Genomic DNA, 20,102 nt, shown 5'->3' with positions numbered 1-20,102 from the left:
ATTCATGGAGAATACCCCTTCCACACCACTGCTCTTTCATCCCTATTGAGTGGCCAGCATTCAGGCTCTCTTTTCCTAAACACTCATGCAGAAGCTCTAAGCTTTTAGACCATAGGGACCTGCTCTGTTTAGGAAAAAGTATGCATGCTTGATGTGCAGATGCAAAACTCCAGCTTCTTTTGCTTTCTGTGCTGTTGCAATGTCGTCTTCTTGTTTTGATCCAGTCCTTTCTGACCACTTTGATTGAATTAAGCAGTCAACCATGTTATCATTAACACCAGCAGGGAAGATGCCACAGTTTGCATAGCACATGGGAGTGCTTATCATGTCAATTACAATTTCTGAATAACCCAGCTTCTAACTGTCAGCTTTTATCATCACATGGGGTTGTCTTTTCTTCTGTTCAGAATGCTGGTCCTTTCCTTCTTCATTAAAAAGGCAACTTGCCTTTGCTAGCAATTAAATTATCCAATCATACCAAAGCCATTTAAAATTGATCAAAATAAAGAGTGGATCTGATTTGAATATAGTTGATCTGATTCTGCAGTTCTGATCAAATTAATTGGAGAACGACATTAATCACCAGCTGAATTAAATCACCAGCGGAATTAAATAGAAAGCACTGGGTATTGACTTATCTAGTGTGCTGTTCCTACAGGGTCACAGAAATCAGAATATGCCCAGAGGATGAGCATTCCCAACAAGATTTTACAAGGGCAGAAGACCCTCCCATTCAAAGATTGAACAGATGCCACCTGTAGCACAAAGTAGGGCAATGCCTGGGAGATGGGTTTGAGAAAACCTGACATGGGTTTCGGAGGGCTCAGCGGACTGATGCAGGGATAATGGAATGGGTTTGCATTACTAGTCTGGGAGTCCCTTTTGAGACGACAGAAGCAGAGATAGCACATGCTACTGTGTATTCTAAAAAACACAAAATAAAAGTGATTGACTAAATAACATTGGGCAGCAATGGTGAAGCCTGTCAGATGAGCAGCTAAAGCACGGCATTGCTTATAAGCAGAGCTGGTTCGAAAATAGGGGATAAGGCCAAAAAAATTGCAAAAAAAATCCACCAGTAACAACCTTGCATTTAAAATATTTTCTGAACAGCATTTCTTAAGGGTGAAATGCACCACTGGGCCAGAGGCCAGCATAAAGACCTATGCACTACTTAAGTCAAATGGATACCTACACCAATGATTACAAAAAGAGCAATTTTATGGTATTCTAAATAGTTATGTTTCAAGAGAGACACCATAGGTAAAAACCTCATCATTCCTAAACCACAAAACCCATCTGATCCAAAAGGTCCAACCGGCTATTGAGAATGACAGGAAATTGTGCACTGTCCTTATATTTCTGAAAGAGAAATCTGCTGCCATATTGATATTAAGTGTCCTCTCCCTGCTTCTCATTTACAATGAATTTATATGTCCTAAAATGGTTCTGCTGAAACTTGTATCTAACGATCAAAACCCGGCTACTGTTGCATGCAACATTTCATTTCAGCAAAGTCTGATGGAACAAGTCACATACCGTAGGTGTCTGTATATTCTATTCCCCCAAAAACACACATCTTTAGGATGCATATACATCTTGTATAAAAATACCTTCATTTGAAGAAGTAATTCATGCTGAACACTAGAGGAAAGAGTTACCTAGCCCCAATAGGCTTAACTTTTTAATTTTAAAACGTATTCCTGAAAGGAAGGCAAAATTGCTAGTAACTGTTTGCATACAAGAGAGAGGATTTGGTATCGGCATTTCAGCACTGTGCCTCATCTCATTCCAAAACAAAAATGAGCAGGCAGGTTTTATTTTTCCTTGTTAGCAATACATCCTTGTAAAACACAATTAACCTTGTCATTAAATAATATCTCCTGAAGTGAAAACCTTGCTCTATTTAAAGAAGTGGGCCTGTTTTATGTTAACTGTATGTTTCAAACCTTAAACAAAATATTTGTGCTTACATAAATACTTGGAAAAGGTAAAACTGTCATAACAGCCAGTTTGGTTATTAAATTTTGAGCTTGCCTTCTGCTTACAACAAAATTTAAAACAAAGATTGTATTATGCATGCTTGGTTTATTCAAAATTTCACTGTTTAAAAGTCCCAAGACAATTCCAAGATATAAACAGATTGCAGAATAGGCTACTGTCAGAACTAAGCTCCAATTTAGCATACAGTCTTGCTTTAGTACAGGCAGTATTGCTCAGTGTGAGATTATGCAGTCAAAAATACCAGGGGGTAGCCGTATCCACAAAAACAACAAGGAGTCCGGGAGCACCTTAAAGACTAACAGATTTATTTGGGCATAAGCTTTCGTGGGTAAAAAAACCACTTCTTCAGATGCATGGAGTGAAATACTGTGAGACTACAGCCTTGCTGAATTGAGGGCTACCCACCAAGCCCTCTAGGTAAAGTCTGAAGCATCCATGACATGTTCTAACAGAAGGGATAAAATATTAGTGCATTTTTAAGCAGGCCAGCCTGACTGTAGCTAACTAAGATGTTCCCTAGTATAGGCTACTAAGCAGGGCCGGCTCCAGGCACCAGCCCACCAAGCATGTGCTTGGGGCGGCACCTGGAGGGGGGCGGCGCAGCGCTCCGGCCCGAGAGCGGGGCCGCGACTGGGCTCGCCGCCCTCCCCGCGGTGCTCCGGGGAGAGCGGAGCCACAGCGGGCTCGCCGCCCTCCCCCCGGCGCTCCGGCCAGTCGGGGAGAGCGGGGCCCTGGCCGGGCTCGCCGCCCTCCCCCCGGCGCTCCGGCCGCCGGGGAAAGTGGAGCCGCAGCGGGCTCGCCGCCCTCCCCCTGGCACTCCGGCCAGTCAGGGAGAGCAGGCCCGCAGCTGGGCTCGGCGCCCTCCCCTGCCGCGCTCCCCGCCAGGGGTGGCGGGAGGCTTTTTTGCCTGGGGCGGCAAAAAAGCCAGAGCCGGCCCTGCTACTAAGGATGGCCTCAAATCAAAGCTGTGAATCCAATCACCCCTAACCACTAGCTGCAGTTCTGCAGGAAGCAGAGTTTCTAGATCTGAATCGTACGGCTGGCCTCTATCAATCCATCCAAGGTTCTGAATAGAACTGAACAACCCCCCGGGCTTCAAAATCCAGACAGAAATCCTAACGCTGCTTCGAAGGACAGAGTAGCTTTCCAAATTCTGCTGCTCTCAGAATGAAATGAGCAAGGACTGTACAACCAATGGAATTCGTTGCCAACTGTTCCCTTCCACAGAGCTAGTCCTTGGGGAACTCCTATGCAGTTCAGATTCCGGGGAGGGGGCAGAGGAAAGGACAGGTCATTTGGGAGCTGGTCCGACTCCTCGGGAGGAAAGGCTCCTTTTCTGAACAAGGATAGTCCTGGGAAAAGCCAACTATGGGGGGAATCATAAAAGGCCACACCAGGACCTGGAGGAAAGGCCCTTTTTAGACTCAAAAGATGGTGCTAAATGCTGTCGTAATGATGAGTCGAGCAGGGCCGGCTCCAGCTTTTTTGCCGCCCCAAGCGGCGAAGAGAAGAAAAAAAAAGCCGCGATCGGCGGCACTTCGGCGGCTGCTCTACTGCCGCTTCATTCTTCGGCGGCAATTCAGCAGCCGGTCCTTCCCTCCGAGAGGGACTGAGGGACCTGCTGCCGAAGACCCGGACGTGCCGCCCCTTTCCGTTGGCCGCCCCAAGCACCTGCTTCCTTCACTAGTGCCTGGAGCTGGCCCTGCTTGAAGGCAGGCCTGTGGGAATCAGCAAGGACTTGGCCTCCCCAAGGGTGAGTGGAATTTAAATTAATCTGCTATGGGGAGAAAGTAGCAAAGATACAGACAAGAGCTTTATTTGCTCCCCTCCATGAACACTATTGTCGGGCAAGCACTCTGGGCCCACCTGCTAAAGCAGAACAGTGAGCTTGGCAGGCCTCTGGCACTCGATCCTTTACATTCCATGGAGGGGGTGGGGGAAGGCACACACACACACACACACACACACACACACACACACACACACACACAAAGCCATGATGGGCCTCAGACAAGGACTAGCAGGATTCTGGGGGCACATTTGGGGGATCCTTTGCAGAAAGTCTGCATCCCCTCCGGGAGCTCCCTGTATCCTCCAACAAAGCCGGGGGACAGGAGTCAGGCGGAGAAGAATCAGGGGATACCCGCTGCATTGGTCCCTACACATATCCATTGGCTAGATCCCACCTTTCCAGCAATGGTTTTGGAGCATCGCCTCTGAATCAGCAGCTGAGAAGTGGGTCCCCTATTCCCCTGCCATTCTGTGGCCCGAGGGGACCAAATCCTGCCGCCACTGCCTCTGTGAGCTCCTTGCACTAAACCCAGCCTCTCAAAGCTTGGCAAGCAGCAAAGCAGGATTTAGCCCCAATTGGGATGACACACCAGAGGCAGCACAGTCCAATTGATTGTTTTTCACTCCTTAGCCACTGGAACAGTTCGCCTCGGCGAAGGACTCATTAACCTGGGTGTAGAAGAGGGGAAATAAACTCTCTCCACCTCTACAAGTAACCATAAAAATGTGTGAGAACTAGACTAAACCCAACAACTGGATACCAGCTGCCTTGCCACACAGGCTGTGTCCTAGCAGTCATGCAAAGTAGTTTCCATTGCCCAATAAACCCTACAAGGTATGCACTGGGCGAGAGACCCCTAGGGCCAATCCGTATAATGCAGCAGAATCTGTCTTTAGTTCTGTGTTTCGCTGGTATATTTCCACAGCTGTGAGCAGTCAAGGATGAGGATTAGAGTTCAACATAAACCAGCAGGAATTCTGGGGACAGCTGCAGAAATAAATAGTTACTCTTCCAATTAAATAAGCATCACTATAGCAGCTAGCTGCTTATTTACAAACTCAGTCTTGCAATCAGATCGGCTAGCACGGACTCCTGCATCCACAGCGAGCTCATGGCTACAAAGTTTGGGGCTTCACACAGGCACAGGACTAGAAGACAGATGGTAGGATCAAAGCCAAAACAGACGAAAGAACTGCCTACGGTATGTAGCTTCCAGGTGCAATCCACGGTGTTGGCGATTATCTGTAAACCCTGAATAGCCCAATGCCCACTTATCTGAGAAGCAGCTTCTCACCCTACATCACGTCCTGGTGGAGAAGCTGTTGCTTTCAGACCTGCAAATGCTTACATTTAGGCATGGTGATACTGCCCTGATTAGTCCCCGCTCACCCCAATGGGAGTGCTCGGCTACAGTAGACACTATGCCTAGCGGTTGGTTCACTGAGCCCTCAGTTTGAGCTCTCCATAATTAGTGGCGGGATTTTCTACGTTGAAGTATCCTTCTTCCATTGCGAGTCTGTCAGAGGCTGAGACTGCAGAGCTAGAGGGCAAGAAGTCAGGCATTTATCTGATCAGCACCTGATTAGCCTTTCTTCGTTTGCTCTTGGTTTGGTTCATAATTTTAACCTTCTAGAGTGACTTGCCTGCTGCAATCCTGGGAGCTACTCAATTGCCCAGACGTTCTTTCTGCCTCTTTTTCCAGATCTTATTGGGCCAGATTTTTCAAACGCAGGTACCTTACCTTAGGATCCTAAGTCTGTACTTAAGCACTTCACTAAACAGCCTGATTTTCAAAAGTGCGGGCCATTCAAGCAGCTTTCACTAAAGTCAGAAGAACCACAATGATTTCCAGTCGCAGAGGGTCTGTCTCAATGGGTGGACTTGGCTACACTGCACAAAGTCACTCAGCACGCGGAATACAAGTGTCCACAAGGGGAGTTATTCCAGAAGAGTTCTTGCACTTTAAATTCACACCTTAGCTTATTCTGCACTAATATCCCTTGTAGACAATCCCTAAAGCATAACACCTGCACTGAGCCCCTATTTTTGTAAAGGCTGGTTGGAAAAAAAGGATTCTAATTGGCACATAATTTTCCCATCCATGGCAGAAAAGGATGTTTTTCATCCATCAGCCTGAGCCACACACACACACTACCCTTCCGCTGACCCAAATTCCTTTTATGGGAAAAGCCAAGTTATCGGAATCCTCCGGGTGTTCCTCCTCTGCTAGGGTGACCATTTGTCCCGTCTTGGCTGGGACAGTCCCCTTTTTTAAACCCGTCCCAGCCATCCTGACTTGATCGGTTGGCAAGAGCAAATGGGACAAATGCCCACTTTTGTCAAAAAAGTGGGGTGGGAGGGGAGGACGAGCGGAGATACCAACCCCACGTGTGTGGTGTGGGGGGGGCGGTATTCCAGCATGCAGGGAGCCGGCGGCTGGCAACAGCCTCGCAGAGGGAGGGGCAGTTCAGGCAAGCAGCTGGGCATGTCCCGTTTTCCCTTGGGGAAATATGGTCACCCTATCCTCCGCAAACGCTGTGGATTTGGATAACTAGGACAGCAAAGTGTCTAAATTCACGCTACACCAGTGCCACAATGTATTCACTTACAGGGCTGGAACATTGGGTCCAGTTCAAAGTACAGCCCGTGTAACTACTTGTACCCACAGCGGCATCCTCTCCCATCAGGGAGCCCTGCAGCCGGGACACCACCCCTCCCAGTGACCAGTGGGGCGGGGAGATGGCCGACACCGTGATAAACCCGGGGAGCTGCGTCCAGCTGCAGGCCACGGAGGCAGCCTGGGAATCAGGAGAGTCACAGGGCAGGCAGGGTGTGCAGGGGAGGGACTCCCTGCTGTATCCAGACCTTCACTGCCCCCCAGCCCTCAGCTAGCGCTCAGCTCAGAATAGCACTTCCCTTCTGGATACAGTTCAGGGTGTCCCCAAGGCTGTTCAGATCATTGGGAGTGTACTGTACTACCTTCTAAATCAAGAGCGCCAGCAAATTCTACTTGCCTGGTTTACACAAGCAGTTCTGCAGAAGCCTATTAAACGACTTTTGTGACTACAGCAGGTGGACTGTGGCTTTCTATTACCACACAAACACACAGACCATAAAAGCATCTGGTAGCTGCTGGAGCCTAGAAAACATTTAATACAAACAACTTTTATACCATTATTATTTACTATGTCTCTAGAGCCAAGAACATAGCTGGAGCTGCACAAACATCCTCACTCTTCCCGGGATTTCAAAACTATCTGGCTGATTCTGCCAGGTACTGAGCACTCTCCACAGCTTAAGCCTGGCAGAATCAGGCTCGAAAAAATCAAACACTCACGGGTTCCAATCCTGCCGAGATGTAGAGCATCATGTCTACACTACAGCCACTCCAGTGGCACAGCCCCGGCGCTGCAGATGTGCCGCTGTAGCATAGATGCTTCCCTTATTGACGGAAGGGGTTTTTCTGTTCATGTCATAGGTGCCGACTTCCTCTCTACCCTCCCCCAACTCCATCCCTTCCTCTGAGCCCCTACCCCTGCCCTGCCTCTTCCTGCCCCTGCTCCACCCCTTCCCCCAAGGCCCCACCCTCCCCCGCCTCTTCCCACCCCTGCTCCACCCCCGCCCTGTCTCGTCCCACCCCTTCCCCCGAGCATGCCCCATCCCCGTTCCTCTCCCTCCCTCCCAGCACCTCCTGCACGTCCCTGAACAGCTATTCTGCTGCATGCAGAAGGCACTAGGAGGGAAGGAGAGGAGTTGATTGGCAGGGCCGCTGGGGGGAGGGGGATTTGGCTGCTTGTGGGTGCTAATCACCCACTAATTTTTTTCCATGGGTGCTCCAGCACCACGGAGTCAGCGCCTAGGTTCTTGTAGTTAATCCACCCCTCAAGGAGGTGGTAGCCAGGCTGACAGAAGAATTCTTTCCCCAACCTAGCTTTGTGAAAAATATTATGCTCTGAGTGACATAGCTAGGTTGCTCTAAGTGTAGATCAAGCCTTTGGCATATGAGCAACTGACTTCTATAGGACAGTTTTCAGGATCAGGGTCATACATTTCAAGCATACATCTATGTACCTACAACCTGGTCTACACCTAAAATTTAGGTTGACCTAGTTATGTCGCTCAGGATAGAAAAATGTCATGCCCTGAGCACTGTAGTGAGGGCAACTTAACCCCCAGTGTGGATGTGGCTAGGATTTTTTCCCCTCAACCTAGATAGAGGAGGTGGATTACCAACATTGATGGAAAATCCCTTCCATCGATGTAGGAAGCATCCACCCTATGGCATTACAATTGCAGCTCCATAGACATACCCTAAGGTCCTTCCGCAGCCCCTCATTACTGTAGCATGTGAGCTCCTCACAATCTTTAATGAATTTATGCTCCTATCACCACTGTATTCATAAAATGGGGATAAACAAGAAAGTCTAGGGATACATTTTTCAAACATGCTAGAGGTGCCCAAGAACCATTTTCAAAAGACTTAAGCACTTCTGAAAACGTTATTTATTGTGACTTACCAAAAATCAGATAGGAGCTCTGTGACAGAGCAGGAAATGGAGCCTACGCTTCAATTGAACTCAAGCCCCAGACTAGCACCCTTACTATGGTCCAGCCTTCCTCCAGTATAACAGGCCTTCTGCTGGTTCAACTTGACATGATGCAAAAAATAGAGTTATCACTGTTGCAAGTTCTCACAGGAGATGTGTGTTTCAAGGTAAGGTCAGAAACAAGAGAAGATAGGTCTCAGTTGCACAAGAGTGGGAGACAATTCCATCTCCAAGCACAAGAGGTAGCTTGGGAGAAGCTACAAAGAAGAGACTGAATGCTCTAACATCTCAGGAGTTATTGATCTCCATAGAATCAGCTACATATCAACAGCTATATTCGGACAATTCTTGTATTTGTTTTTAACCCAGGAAGTATATTGCAAGTGCCAATTCCAGCCTGGGTTTTACCAGAGGACTTCCTCCACTAGAGAATTTAAACATATTGCATCTCTTTTGTAACCATTTTAGCATTCCCCATTAGCCTTATATAAGGATTTGGATAGTCTAGTTTTTTTCTAAATGTAAGGTCAAACAACAGCCCTACTAAAGTTTCCACACCAGTGCATTAATACTATAACTCTTTTATCTCAAACCAATGTTTGTTCATAATCTTAACACACCCAGTCTACAGTTATGTGCCCTGTTGTCCTAATTCCAAGCAAAGGCGATAAGTAAAACAACGCACCATTTAGCTGTAGTTCTTCACCTTAAGAAGTAAAGTCAGACCTAGCGTAAGAAGGTGGAATGCTAAGCATTAACCAAGTCTGAATTCAATCCAAACAATAACTGTAGATATTTCCATAGTCAACCAAAGCAACACTGGTCTTCCAGTGTGGGAGGAGTATGTGTATCTTGGCTCAAGATAGAGGCACATAAGACTACCCTCCTTGTCAATCAGCTCACCTTCTCGTTAAAGCTTTAGAACTCGGTTTAAGTCAATGGAGACTTTTAAAATGGGGGAAGCCAGGAACAAAAAAAAGTTAAAGCAAGGATTTCATCAGCTGAACCTGAAGGTGGAAGAAATCTAGGAAAAGCAAGTGTGATAGCTGCCATCTTAGCCTATAGTAGGGATTGAACCAGAATTAAAAGCATTAATCTCTACAGCATGAGCTGAAGGACCAAGCTCTGCAACTGGGGATATAACAGAGGGGCTCACCCACAGTAGGGATACCATGTATCTGTATAGTTTAAAGCTGTAGTTCTCAAACTGTGGGTTGGGACCCCAAAGTGGGTCGCAACCCCATTTTGTGATCGCCAGGGCTGCGGTTAGACTCGCTGGGGTTCGGGGCTGAAGGTAAAGTCTGTGCCCCACTGCCCAGAGCTGAAGCCTTCAAGCTTTGGCGCCTCCCCAGGGTGGTGGGGCTTGGGCTTTGATCCCCCTTCCCGGGGTCGTGTAGTAATTTTGGTTGTCAGAAGGCGGCTGGAGTGCAATGAAGTTTGAGAAACCCTGGTTTAGAGTACTCATGTGGCCTCCATTACTACAGCATCAGAACACCTGACAATCTTTAATGTGTTTGTCCTCAGAATACCACTAGGAGACAGAGGAGTGCTATTATCCCTATTGACAGACGGGGGACTGGGTCACACAGGAAGCTTGTGGCAAGAAAAGGATCTGAAATGAGTCCTCCTTCTCCCCCCACCACCGGGGCCCAGGATAGCAACCTAACCGCTGAGGCTATCCTTTCTCCCAACAGACACTGACCAGTGGGTTACATATGCTCAGCAGCTCGGATTATTTAATTATGATGTAAGCAACAGAGAGTCCTGTGGCCCCTTTAAGACTAACAGATGTATTGGAGCATAAGCTTTGGTGGGTGAATGCCCACTTCGTCAGACGCATGTAATGGAAATTTCCAGAGGCAGGTATAAATATGCAGGCAAGAATCAGTCTGAAGATAACGAGGTTAGTTCAATCAGGGAGGGTGAGGTCCTCTGCTAGCAGTTGAGGTGTGAACACCAAGGGAGGAGAAACTGTTTGGAAAGAAATGAAAATCCATGAAGAAATGTTCTCCTTCAATATTTTCCAGGTTTTCAGCTAACCTGAAATTGTCATCTTGGTTCTAAACAAGAATCCATCGCAGGGTTTGTCTCCTAGCCCTTCCGGGCCCACACTGGGAATGGGCTAGTGACGAGAATGAAAAAGGGAAGAGAGAGGAGAGGAGAAATTAATAGGACAAAAACCAAACTTCAGTTCTGAAAGCCCAAAAGAAACAAGACGTTTCATTTCACTAAACAAAGAAACAAATTCCATTAAAAGTTTTGAATGAAAGAAACTTTGGTTTCCTTGCCAGTTTTTTAAGCACAAAACCACTCACCGTTTCTTAACCTGCTTTGCTCTATAGGTGAGCTGCACAGAGATCGAAGGAAAGGCTCCTGCCTCCATACATGAGGCAGTTTCCACACTACCCGATTCCCTGGGCACCGTGCAAGCTTTGGAGGATAGCCCCAATTGCTACGAGCCTGATTCTGGGCTGAGCCTCTGAGAAAGTGCAGCCAGGAGGAAAGGGGAGCCAAAAATGACACCTGGCAAAATGGACAGACTCTGGCCCAAGTAGGGTGACCAAACAGCAAATGTGAAAAATCGGGACAGGGTTGGGGGGGTAATAGGAGCCTATATAAGAAAAAGACCCAAAAATCGGGACTGTCCCTATAAAATCAGGACATCTGGTCACCCTAGGCCCAAGAAAAGCAGAGCCTTTAGCAAGGTGGAAGTGGTGATGGGGATAATACCAAACTGAGTTAGCATGTGCGGAGGTTGCAATAGGAAAGGTATCCAGGAGGGGGTTAAGTGAAGTGGGAAAAGCTTAGTACAGTGGGACAAAGAGGACCAAGTGGCATCCTGGATAAAATGAGCATGAAGATGAGGCAGAGGAAGGAGAAATGGCTGCCATCGTTAGACAAGATAAACAGGGCCACAGAAATACAATAAGGAACAAGGGCAGGGATGTTGCACCGAGCCTGGAAGGCAAAGACGAGAATCTTAAACTTGAGTCGGTAGCCCAGGGCGAGCCAATGGAGAGGTTCAAATAAGGGAATGCTAAGCAGGAGGAGAGGAGATGGATGCTGGCAGCTATGGTCTGGATGGATCAGAAGGGAGCAAGCTGAGAAACTGCTAAGCTGCAGTGGAAGTTGCTTTAATCAAGGTGTGAGATAGGATAGGATTTTAGCTAAATGGACAACAAGGAAGAGATGGATCTTTATATGGTGCAGAAAAGTAAACAAAGTAGAGGCCATCACTGTAGTGTGTGGACACCTTCCACGTAAAATAGCCCCTCGCGGTCCCCGCTTCGTGTGGTGATTGCATCCATGGAGAGCTCATCACATATTGTTGGCAGCTACACCCACGGAGCCTCTCTCCTGGCAAAGGGTCTCGTGGAGACATTGAGTAGACAAGATTACAGCCTGGATCCTTGCGAGACCCCTCTGCTGAGAAAGGCTGGATTTCAGGAGAACACATTCCTGGAATACATATTTTTAATCTTTCCTCTACACGGTTTAGTGTCATCTGCTCAGGTTTGGAGGCTGCATTGCAAGGTCAGGTTTAATTACCTGGGCTTAAAATATGGACGATGCCTTCCCCTGTTCAGGAGGCACCTCTTAAAAAGCCCTGGATGTGATTAACTCAACTTTTCAACTGTACTTTTTTCCCCCCACATCCATTAAGCAGCACTGAAGGGAACTGGAGTCTGGAGATACATGTTCCTTACTTTGCCCCCTTCTATTCCTCATTGATGAATGGCTAAAACAGACTTGCAGTTGTCTTTGAAGGCTCTGGCAGATGAACATAATAAATCAATGATGGATGGGAGCAAATGAACCACAATGCGGGAGAGCGCACAAGGCAATGATTTCTAAATGGCCCTCACATCTTTGCACTTCAGAACTGGCTTTTAAAAGCCTGTTTCTTCTTTTTATCTGGTTCCAGTTTCTGCAGTGGCTTTGTATATGTTGGATGGGGACGGGGGGGGGGGGGAGAGAATGGGAATCTTTACATATAAACAGAGGGTTCCACTTTCTCAGTCAGACAATAATGAAGCATTGTAATTTGGGGAGTTCAAATAGCTGGGAAACCACTTCAAGGCCATGCAAAACAACTGGGCAGCATCAGAAAGAACAACAGTTGGCAAACTGAGCACCCGAGTTTAAAACTTCAATATAATGAACTAGCAAAACACAGCTGATTCTGTCCGCTCGCTACACTTGATGCCAGTTAAGAGCTATTTTAATAGATTATTCTAAATGTTGTTTAACTAATTTGAACTTCCAAATATTACCAGATTTGAATTCCGCTCTAATCAATCTCATCTGAAACACTGTGCGCTTAATACACACAGTTGAATTGTTAGGGTCCCGATCTGCAAAAGGAAAAGATCTCAGATATCCATTCTTTCCTTATCCTAATTCGTCTTCATTCTTTCCTTTCCAGCTATTAGCCTGTCTCCTTCATTGCTAGGGGGGTGGAACTGTTCTCATTGGAAGGCTAAAGGATAGTAGAAAACTCACATCCAAAGAAAAATTGTTCCTGAAAGTGAGTGGCACTCGTATGCTACAGAGATGAGCGCAGGATAAAAACTTCCATAGAATGGAATAGAACGGAAGCAGGTGTGTTTTGCAAGAATCTGTGTAAACTGCTATGTACATTCCCAAGAGACACACACTCCTGTTCTGCAAACCCTTATGCACATAACTTTACCCAGCAGAGATTCTCCAGGGGATCCACAAAAGGTAACGTTGTGTGTGTACGTGTTTGCAGGATCAGGTCCTATTTGTGCTTTGTGGGAGAGCTCAGTTAGTTCACAGGATTACACACGATTCACGTTTAGCATTGTTCTGCTAACAGAGCGTCTCTGCCAGCTTGCCATCTCCATGTTCCCTGAAGATACTCTGCCACTTTGACTAGAATGTCTTTGGCTTGTGTGAGTTTAATCTAGGGTTTGACTGAACAATTGGCTAGGGGTACTCTGCACAGAATATTAATACTACAAGGACACCTAGAGACCCAACAGAAATCCCAGCCCCATCATGCTAGGTCAGAGGTTCTCAAACTATTGTATTGGTGACCCCTTTCACACAGCAAGCCTCTGAGTGCGACCCCCCCCTTATAAATTAAAAACCCTTTTTAATATACTTAACACCATTATAAATGCTGGAGGTGAAGCGGGGTTTGTGGTGGAGGCTGACAGGTAATAACCTGTGACCCCCCCCCAGGTAATAACCTCATGACCCCCTGAGGAGTCCCGACCCCCAGTTTGAGAGCCCCTGTGCTAGGTGCTGCACAAACCCATCATTAGAGAGAGAAGCCCTGCCCCACAGAACTGCAACCCACATAGACAAGGACTGGAACAGGAAAGACAGGCACAGAGAGGAGACGTTATTACCATTCCACTGACCTCTCAGAAGTTTCTGGAGTCTCAGGTCAGTGGATGTTGCTGGGTCTCCGTCTCCTGGATCATCCTGCCTCTCAGACACCCAACTGCTTCGGTAGCAGAGAAAGGCTCAGTCCAGCCCATGAAGTGAGCTCTCCATGGGACCTCACCTCCAACCTGTTTGCAATCCACGGCTAGTACAGAATGCAGCCGCTCACTTATTCAGCACTGCATCTTGCACAACTCCACGACACCAGTGGCTCTGGAACCTACACTAGGAAGCTCATTCATCTGGTTTTAAGTCCTGCTTTTCTAAGGTTTGTCCCCTGTCCGGTACTGAGACAAAAGCAGATGTGGTTTTGGTGCATGCAAGCTCTTGCCACCAGAGGCAGGGTTGTGCATTCTGTTGAATGGCATCCCCCATGTACAAACATATATATATATGGAGATATACCTATCTCATAGAACTGGAAGGGACCCTGAAAGGTCATCGAGTCCAGCCCCCTGCCTTCACTAGCAGGACCAAGTATTGATTTTGCGCCAAATCCCTAAATGGCCCCCACAGGGATTGAACTGAAAACCCTAGGTTTAGCAGGCCAATACTCAAACCACTGAGCTAGCTCTCCCACCACATTTGAGTTCACCTCAGCAGGGGTAGGGTCATGCAGGCAGGGGTGGGTCCATGCTGGTCCCAGAAGTCCCGGCATTCTAGTGATGCGTGAGTGGCCACCCTACTCTTCACTGGCTGCCTATTGGTTTCTGGGTGACGGTTAGGTGTTTGTTTTGATCTATAAAGCATTAATGGGCTTTCAAAGTGGTCTAAGAGGAGTTAGGCATCCAAACACTTGTTAAAAGTTAATGGGATTTGGGCACCAAACTCCCTTAAGCTCCTTTGAAAAATCTTAGTCTATGGTTTAGATCATGCCTACTTGAGAGATCTACTTCCTCCCATTGCTTCTCAAATTAGAAGTGTGACTATCTGAGTCCCTCACTCCCTTCTGTGCCTTGAGAAATCTTCCCCAGCAGTTGCTTTGCTTTTCCAGAGAGGAATGATAATGTTCAGCAACAAGTATTCAAGAATGTTGGGGTGCCACAAATAAGAATCTGAGCAGTCCCTCACTCTCCCTGCAGCTCACAATAAGTTTCTGGATTTTTTTCCTATTCAGTAACATTCACATCTCGAACATAGTGACCCTTTTTAAAACTGTGTATTTTATACAATGGACATTGCCACTATGGAAAAGCTGAAATAAATGCTTTATCCAAAGCTGGGGTCTAGTGTTTCTCAGAATTTTTTAACCTTCAAATATTTTGAAGGATCTACCTGCAGTCAGCTCCTGGCTGGAAGACGGTATTGCAGATTTTGCTTTGAAGTGAAGGAGTTTGGGACAGAAAGATCACAAGTGCCCCATCAAAAAGATTGCATAACAGAAGGAAAGTTTGCTACTGAACTATTTGTTCTTCCTTCTCCTCTCCACCCACCCATAGAGAGTTTAGAAGGTGGGCAAATCTTGCAAATTTTGGACCTGTGGAAAATTCTCCATTGATTTCACCTGGGCGCTTTATTGATATGAGTATTCCTGTGGGATCCCAGCCCCATTGAATTCAATAGGGCTACTCAAGTGTATAAGGAGAGTGAGATTTGACCTAGTATGGTTGCCTTATTCTTATGACTAGTGTAGTTCAACTGGTCTGAATGGGTTGCGTAAATATGATGAACAAGATCTGGGCTAGTTCTTCTATGATACGAGTGCCCGGGGTACAATACCACTGAGATCACAGACAGCCTGAAGTAACATACAAAATCCCATTCCCAAGGAAACAGTTACAGACACCCCTTATAAGTTTGTCATGAGTCCTCAGTGCTTTCAGATGCACATACTGTAGCACAGCAGGGGAGACCGTCTCTGTTCAAAAAAGTCCCATGCATCTGCTAGGTTACAGGGCAGAAGGGCCTTTGAAGTTTTGTTTGCATTCCACTGCAGCCTCAAATAAGAGTTCTCATCGGTAAGAGAATTCGCATACATATTAGGAGGTGAAGATGATTAATTGCCTCTCCCCGCTCTCAGAAAGGGGAACTGCTCAAAGTTGTCTTGTTGACAGTGATTTTTCAGAGCCATATGGCACTTCCACATCTCATTAGTAACATGCACACTGCATTCATCTCAACTCTGCGCTCGGTTTCTAGTTTCATCCTTCATGCTGATTAAGAATATGAAATACCAACCTCCAGCTGAAAATTTCAGGGTCAAAATATATTAAAGAAATAATATATTTAAATTACTTCCCTTCTGCCATTTAATTCAGCATTTTCAATCAAGGCTGCCATCTTAAGCTAAGGGACTTCGACCACCAAGTCTCATTGAAATTCACAGAGAGAATTAGGCCTCCTCTATACTAGTAGAGACTCAGCCTATATCAGCAAAAGAAATATTTGGACGGTGTCCTTCATACAAGTTCCCCAGATGAAATGAACTATACCGACAAAAGGTGTTTTTTGCTGGTATAACTGCATTCACCCTCAGACTTTTCCCAGCGTGGTGATGTCAAGCAGGAGTATAATTTTCACACCTCTAACTGCCAACAAAACTTTGAAGTGTAGACCAGGTGAAGCCCAACCTTAGTTTTTATTCTACGAACATTTACTCTGCTATATTTGAGATCGGATTGAGAGTACATATCAGTCATTTAAGAGTAAAATCTTTACAGGAATATTGCAATTATCCCCAAAACAAGCCTAGAAATTTCAGAGTTGGTTACACTTAAAAAGAAATCCACACAAGGTCAGGAATTGCACAGCTAAGGCACCTGGGCTTACATCATGCAATAAGCATGCAGTTATAGTAGTTTATAATAGTGGCTGTAGTTCTACATTAAACGACGTGGATTTTTAAAGATGCATTAGGGTATTTTCTCCCCTTCCTGGTAGAACTACAGGACAGAGTCAAGGTTGTTTGGGTGCCTTGAATTGTGCCTGTTTAACTGCATTTAAAATGATAAATGTATGTAGTCAGTTTCTCTGAGAAATTAACGATATAGCAATTTTAAGTAAAAGTAATTCTCCCCCCATCATTAGGCATTTAACGTTGCCAGACACACAAAGGGTACTTCTCCCAGGGCAGCTAACAGAAGAATAAAGAGCCTTTCGCAGTATGGATAGGTTAATCAGAAAGTGCTAACATGGGCAGTCTGTGATCCTGGACACAAGAGTAAGGTACGTAATTAATGCCAAGTTCCACAAGAAAGAACAGCTGCACTAGAAGCTGAACTGAAGCCTGGTGTGAACACCCAGAAGGACTATATTATACACCGTACATTCCCCTTTGGCAGACAGGCTGGAAAATACCAGCGCTCTCATATTATACAGTCCCTAAGAAGGACAATTTCCAAAATATATCAGTGCTGCAAGGGGTCCCTTCTGAATTAAGGCGCAAACCCAGAGTCCCACTGAAGCAGGCGGGCCAATTCTGCCACCCAGACTCATGCCAAGTACTACTTTACTCTAAGAGTAATCCAGCCCATTTCAATGGGGCACCACAGGGGGTAAGATACTACTCAGTATGAGAAAGGTTAGCAGACTCTGTCCCAGTCTGAATGGGCAGACACCAAAGAAGAGCAGCTGCGTCCATGAATGTGTTTCCTGTGTTATTCTGGTTTTTATCTGCTTTTTTTTTTTTTTTTTTTAAATGGTTATTTAAAAACCTGGCTCCCTGGCAAAGATAAAGTGATTTGGAAGCTTGTTTTAATCGGTTGCATTTCATGGCCCATAAAAATAGGGATTTTCAGAAAAAAATTATTTTGGTTTAAAAAAAATCAGTCGCATTCCCATCCCCTAGTCACTAGTGTCTTAACCGGGCTCAGTCTCTGAATCCTGATCCAAAGCCCATGGAAGTCAGTGGAAAAGCTCTACTTGACTCCAGTGCTTTTGGACCAGGCCCCCAGCATGCAGCAGGAAAGTAATCACTTCCACCCAAACCGACGGGAGCTCCTGACCAGTAAAGGTACAGAACCGAGGCGGTATCATTCACAGGTGTGGATTAGGCTTAGAAGAGCAGGGCTGAGCCCCTCCCAGGACTTGCTGCTTTCTAGCAGTCCATAGGGATGAGGGTGCTGCAGACCCATGGGATGGTAAAAATAAGGCACACAGCATATTGCAAGAGCTATTGTGCAGAGGGCCATAAGGGATGGTGGGGCTATGACAGTTAATACCAGCTGAGCATCTACCCCAACCAGCCCTCTGTCAATGCCCAGCCCTCATTGCTCCCCCTGCTGTCGGCTTTGTTCCTAGCGGTGCTGCTCTCCACCACACTGCTCCTAGCTGGCAGGAGAATTAACTGAAAATCCTAAAGATGCCCCCTATGCACACTGCTGCCTTCCGACCAGTGGAACACAGACTGCAGCCCTCTGTGGTAAAGAGCCTGCCAACAGGGGGCACAGCGATACATGCCACCAACTCCCCCTCCACTCTAGGGTCTGTAGGTAGCGGGCAGTGCTTCAAAATGGCGTGATGTTGCCCAGGACGGAGGTGGGACTTGCCAGCTGGGCTCCTGTAGGGAGAGCAGCTATTGGAGTGCCACCAGCTCCAGAAGGGGTTAAATCCCCCCCCCCCCAGTATTGATGCCTACTAGCACCCATTAGAATGCAGCATATGCTAGGTTGTGCTGAAGCACCAGCGTTACACCGCAAACCTTATTGTGCCATGCCAAATACTCTTGCACTCGCCAGCAGGCACCGCAGCCTGCAGGGTCAAACCCTTCGTCATGGAAACACCCTGTTAAATTCTGAGAGCAACATTCCCTAGGGGGGGGAAAGGACATAACCATGTAGGGAGAAGATCCTGAGAAGTGGAAACCAGGTCCCCATGGAAGGGTGGAAGTAACTGTCATTCCTGCTCCTTAAGGCTTTAATAGCCACACGCTACATACCTTCTCAAGTAGTGCTAACATGCCAACAGAGCTTTATGCGCTCCACCTAACATATTCCGTGCAGGGCACTCCTCATAAACATTACTTAATATGGGAATGAGTCCGTCCCTAGCCCCCTGCCAGTCAGATACTGCTTGACTGAACCGGCAAACAAAGAACTTTGTGTTTTGGGGAAAACCCAGAAATAGCATATTGTCATTCTGGGGTATGCAGGGGGGAGGGCAATACACTGTATATACTTGCTGTCAAACCAAGTCCAAAACATTTACTCCTGAGCCCCCCTTTACCGTCACTGACCTGAGTTCTTATGGTACCTTATGGATTTGGTAAACATTTATAACATAAAAGTGACAATATCATATACACTGCCCTAATATAAATCACAGCTACCATTCTTTGTATATACTGGAAACTATAAATGTAATGGAAGAACTAATGGGGTTCTAGGCTGCACAGTGAACAACTATAGATGTTTCTCAGACCGCTCTACAGAATTCTAATGCACACAGAGTAATAGACATCAGCTAGGGCTGAAGTAATAGGTCTGATGAGGGAAAAGCTCTGTACTTCCCTCCCCTCCCCCCCCACACCCCCAGCTTTTCAAGTTTTACACCTGGAGAAAAAAGAATGAACAAGCATTGTTAGACATTTGAGAGGTGAATGCACAGGACATTTAAGAAGTGGAAAAACATCTGCTTAAGCCAGATAGAAACCAGATGGGGAGGAAATAGTCAAGAGGATAAGCAGAAATGTAGTCAGGAAGAAGACTTCAAGAAGAGAAATCTGCTTACAGCAGGTAAAAGCATTTACCCAAAGGCAACCAGTACATTGCATGGTGCCATGTGAACAACCAAACAGCTCAGAGATGGTTCTTCCTGGGGAAGAAGGAAAGAGGCAGACACCAGCAGTCTCAAAAGGACTCTGAGTTGGGAGGTAACTCAAATGAAGTGGCAGCTTTAAGAAACGCAGATGTTCTCCGGGAAGCTTTTTCTCTATATCAATGTGGCACACGTTGACTAACCAATCAGTTATGGGGCCACTGGGCATTCCATGAGAGAATGTTTCTCTAGTGATTAGAGCAGGAAACCAGGAGCACTAAATACCACTGATCACTGAGTAATCTTGGATGGGTCATGTGAGCCTGTGCACTTCAATTTACCCATCTCTAAGATGGGTACAATACTTACTGGTGCCTACATCACAGGGATGTTTTGAAGAATGTATTTAAATACATTGACGTCCTTGGATGAGAAACCTTCCAACTGCAAAATATTTTGTTGCAACTTCATAGAATAAAAACAAAAAACAAAAACAAAGCCATGAGACCCAAGCATTTTTCACTAACCAACACACAGATACAGGTCATCTCTAATTTCAGAGACAACAGGAATCTATTGCTTTTACACATGTCCCATCTACTTCATCCCGCTACCACCTTATTTTTAACTGCAATTTATTTCAAGTGGAT

Source organism: Malaclemys terrapin, chromosome 7, assembly GCF_027887155.1.
Source record: "Malaclemys terrapin pileata isolate rMalTer1 chromosome 7, rMalTer1.hap1, whole genome shotgun sequence".
Lineage (NCBI taxonomy): Eukaryota > Metazoa > Chordata > Testudines > Emydidae > Malaclemys > Malaclemys terrapin.
Note: the sequence above shows the minus strand (reverse complement) of the source record.